Genomic DNA, 4,519 nt, shown 5'->3' with positions numbered 1-4,519 from the left:
TTAACCTAACCTAATTTGTGCCTTAACCTAACCTAATTTGTGCCTTAACCTAACCTAATTTGTGCCTTAACCTAACCTAATTTGTGCCTTAACCTAACCTAATTTGTGCCGTAACCTAACCTAATTTGTGCCGTAACGTAACCCATGTTGTGCCGTAACGTAACCCATGTTGTGCCGTAACGTAACCCATGTTGTGCCGTAACGTAACCCATGTTGTGCCGTAACGTAACCCATGTTGTGCCGTAACGTAACCCATGTTGTGCCGTAACGTAACCCATGTTGTGCCTTAACCTAACCCATGTTGTGCCTTAACCTAACCCATGTTGTGCCTTAACCTAACCCATGTTGTGCCTTAACCTAACCCATGTTGTGCCTTAACCTAACCCATGTTGTGCCTTAACCTAACCCACGTTGTGCCTTAACCTAACCTACGTTGTGCCTTAACCTAACCCATGTTGTGCCTTAACCTAACCCATGTTGTGCCTTAACCTAACCCATGTTGTGCCTTAACCTAACCCATGTTGTGCCTTAACCTAACCCATGTTGTGCCTTAACCTAACCCATGTTGTGCCTTAACCTAACCCATGTTGTGCCTTAACCTAACCCATGGTGTGCCTTAACCTAACCCATGTTGTGCCTTAACCTAACCCATGTTGTGCCTTAACCTAACCCACGTTGTGCCTTAACCTAACCCACGTTGTGCCTTAACCTAACCCACGTTGTGCCTTAACCTAACCCACGTTGTGCCTTAACCTAACCTACGTTGTGCCTTAACCTAACCCATGTTGTGCCTTAACCTAACCCATGTTGTGCCTTAACCTAACCCATGTTGTGCCTTAACCTAACCCATGTTGTGCCTTAACCTAACCCATGTTGTGCCTTAACCTAACCCATGGTGTGCCTTAACCTAACCCATGGTGTGCCTTAACCTAACCCATGGTGTGCCTTAACCTAACCCATGTTGTGCCTTAACCTAACCCATGTTGTGCCTTAACCTAACCCATGTTGTGCCTTAACCTAACCCATGTTGTGCCTTAACCTAACCCATGTTGTGCCTTAACCTAACCCATGTTGTGCCTTAACCTAACCCATGTTGTGCCTTAACCTAACCCATGTTGTGCCTTAACCTAACCCATGTTGTGCCTTAACCTAACCCATGTTGTGCCTTAACCTAACCCATGTTGTGCCTTAACCTAACCCATGTTGTGCCTTAACCTAACCCATGTTGTGCCTTAACCTAACCCATGTTGTGCCTTAACCTAACCCATGTTGTGCCTTAACCTAACCCATGTTGTGCCTTAACCTAACCCATGTTGTGCCTTAACCTAACCCATGTTGTGCCTTAACCTAACCCATGTTGTGCCTTAACCTAACCCATGTTGTGCCTTAACCTAACCCATGTTGTGCCTTAACCTAACCCATGTTGTGCCTTAACCTAACCCATGTTGTGCCTTAACCTAACCCATGTTGTGCCTTAACCTAACCCATGTTGTGCCTTAACCTAACCCATGTTGTGCCTTAACCTAACCCATGTTGTGCCTTAACCTAACCCATGTTGTGCCTTAACCTAACCCATGTTGTGCCTTAACCTAACCCATGTTGTGCCTTAACCTAACCCATGTTGTGCCTTAACCTAACCCATGTTGTGCCTTAACCTAACCCATGTTGTGCCTTAACCTAACCCATGTTGTGCCTTAACCTAACCCATGTTGTGCCTTAACCTAACCCATGTTGTGCCTTAACGTAACCCATGTTGTGCCTTAACGTAACCCATGTTGTGCCTTAACGTAACCCATGTTGTGCCTTAACCTAACCTATAATGTGCCTTAACCTAACCTAAAGTGCGCCGTAACCTAAACTATATTGCGCCTTAACCTGACGCACGTTGTCGCTGAACCTGCTCTGTAATTGTTATGCAACCCGTTAAAGTAGTGTAGTGTTGCCTAACCGCAACCCTCGCAATATAGTTCGCTACTCGCACTGCCCGGTCCCCTGTGTATCGCGTCATGTTAAACACCTTGCAGGTGTTGCTGACTTTCCACATGCTCCTGCTATACACTGTAGTGTGGATAGCAGCAGGACGTACATGCCCCCCCCCCTTCCCCCCTGCCTTCGCAAGCTGGTCGGTGAGAAGTTTGCATGTTCAATGCCCTTCGCATGCCGACGTACTCAGCCTACGTTGTGGTACGGCCTGTCACCTGTCCGCCGATGTACGCAAAACCCACAAACTGTACTGCACATTGCTCCGTATGTACTGAATGATACATCGTGGCCCATGTGACCGTATGACGACAGCGCCTAGCAACGGCGGACCATACAGTCCAAATATTGTGCACGCAGCTACGTGTCGTCTCCCTATAAGAGCTGGATTGCAGTGTGGTACGCCATACAGACGTGTGGGAGGAACGGACGCCCTGGATGGCGATCAGCATGAGCAGTCTGTTGATGTAGTGGAGCGTGTATTCGGACGTAGTCGTCTCTTCTCACACACCGTGATAGCATGTTGCACCGCGTTCCACATCTGCGACATGCTGCAGAGGCGGGCTGACAGTCGTTCGCGCAATGGACACCGCATACGTACGGGGTCTACCTTCCACGTGTTCTCTAGGCGTGCACATGTTGTTGCGTCTATGTGGGCAGACGTAGTGTGTTGTGACACCTGACACAGGCATGCAATACTCGTTGCAAATGGCGATGGACGTGTACGTTTGCTGGTGACGTTACGCAAATGAACAACCGGTAACCCGTTGTGGTGCGGTTGTTCTCGCTAGAGGTGAATCAGTGTTGGCGACGATCGGTCGAGCTATTAACCGGTTGTTTCAGGGATACCCACCATGCCCACGAACGTGAAAGGGGACCCACCATGCCCACGAACGTGAAAGGGGATCTGGGTGTGAGGCGATACGCGGCGGTGGCTGGGTGGGACCGTCCCCGGCCGGTGAGGGGGGGCCGCCCGGCGTGCTGGCAGCGCGGTGCGTGGGCGCACGCGCTACAGCCGGCTGGTGGGGGCGGCCGGTGGCAGGCGCGCCGGCCGACGGACGCGGCAGGCGGCGCAGCTGCGCGCCGGCGCCCCCTGCTCGCGGCGCCTTGCGGCCAAAGTAGGTCCTCGCGGGCCCGGTGCGAAGCGCGGTGGCCATCTGCAGTGTGCTGGTCCGATTGAGGACTTTGTGCGCTGAGGATGCGCCGCCGCCCGGCGCTCGGCGCCGCGACGCCGTCTGCTGCTCGGTCGCCCCAGCGGTTCTCGCAGGTGGTTTGTATCGCAGCTGTGCGGACGTGTTGGCGCGTGCGCTGTGCTGGGAGAGTTCGCTTCGGCACCCAAGTAGGGCTTTTGTCCTTCTGTGGCGCTGGCGTTGGAGCTGCCGGTCACCGTAGGTGGCGCGTGTTGTCTCCCGCCGGCAATGCCACGACAGCACGCTCCCGGGCCTCTGTCGGCAGCGGCAAGCTCAGTTGGGAGCACGGGTGGTCGCACCTAAAGCGTCTACTCGCCTAACTCCGGGCGATTGCGCCTCTCTCGAACCCGACCAAGTACTTAGGACGGCGCTGCGCGCCGCCGGGACCTGAGAGGGTTTCGAGGTGTGTTGTGCAGGGGAGCTCAGCCTCCTCCTGTTTGCAGAATAATTGAGCGGACACTTGCGTGTTCGCGCGGGCCCCCGGGACACACTCCCGGGCGGCCGGCTGCTCAGCTCTAGTTGACGCAGCTCCCTGGTTGATCCTGCCAGTAGTCATATGCTTGTCTCAAAGATTAAGCCATGCATGTCTCAGTACAAGCCGCATTAAGGTGAAACCGCGAATGGCTCATTAAATCAGTTATGGTTCCTTAGATCGTACCCACGTTACTTGGATAACTGTGGTAATTCTAGAGCTAATACATGCAAACAGAGTCCCGACCAGAGATGGAAGGGACGCTTTTATTAGATCAAAACCAATCGGTCGGCTCGTCCGGTCCGTTTGCCTTGGTGACTCTGAATAACTTAGGGCTGATCGCACGGTCCTCGTACCGGCGACGCATCTTTCAAATGTCTGCCTTATCAACTGTCGATGGTAGGTTCTGCGCCTACCATGGTTGTAACGGGTAACGGGGAATCAGGGTTCGATTCCGGAGAGGGAGCCTGAGAAACGGCTACCACATCCAAGGAAGGCAGCAGGCGCGCAAATTACCCACTCCCGGCATGGGGAGGTAGTGACGAAAAATAACGATACGGGACTCATCCGAGGCCCCGTAATCGGAATGAGTACACTTTAAATCCTTTAACGAGTATCTATTGGAGGGCAAGTCTGGTGCCAGCAGCCGCGGTAATTCCAGCTCCAATAGCGTATATTAAAGTTGTTGCGGTTAAAAAGCTCGTAGTTGGATTTGTGTCCCACGCTGTTGGTTCACCGCCCGTCGGTGTTTAACTGGCATGTATCGTGGGACGTCCTGCCGGTGGGGCGAGCCGAAGGCGTGCGACCGCCTCGTGCGTGCTCGTGCGTCCCGAGGCGGACCCCGTTGAAATCCTACCAGGGTGCTCTTTATTGAGTG

The 4,519-nt window shown here is 53.1% G+C and overlaps 1 non-coding gene across 1 annotated transcript in view; it reads left to right on the top strand.

Annotated features, from left to right (window-relative positions):
• Positions 1–3,699: 3,699 nt before the first annotated feature.
• The window catches only part of LOC126447620 (small subunit ribosomal RNA), a 1,909-nt gene continuing 1,089 nt past the window's right edge, over positions 3,700–4,519 (top strand). The window contains exon 1 of the ribosomal RNA XR_007583810.1: positions 3,700–4,519. This exon is cut by the window's right edge and continues 1,089 nt beyond it. This is a non-coding gene — a ribosomal RNA (small subunit ribosomal RNA).

Source organism: Schistocerca serialis, unplaced genomic scaffold (genome assembly GCF_023864345.2).
Source record: "Schistocerca serialis cubense isolate TAMUIC-IGC-003099 unplaced genomic scaffold, iqSchSeri2.2 HiC_scaffold_518, whole genome shotgun sequence".
NCBI classification, from domain to species: domain Eukaryota; kingdom Metazoa; phylum Arthropoda; class Insecta; order Orthoptera; family Acrididae; genus Schistocerca; species Schistocerca serialis.
Note: the sequence above shows the minus strand (reverse complement) of the source record. Positions and strands in the feature narration are given on the sequence as shown.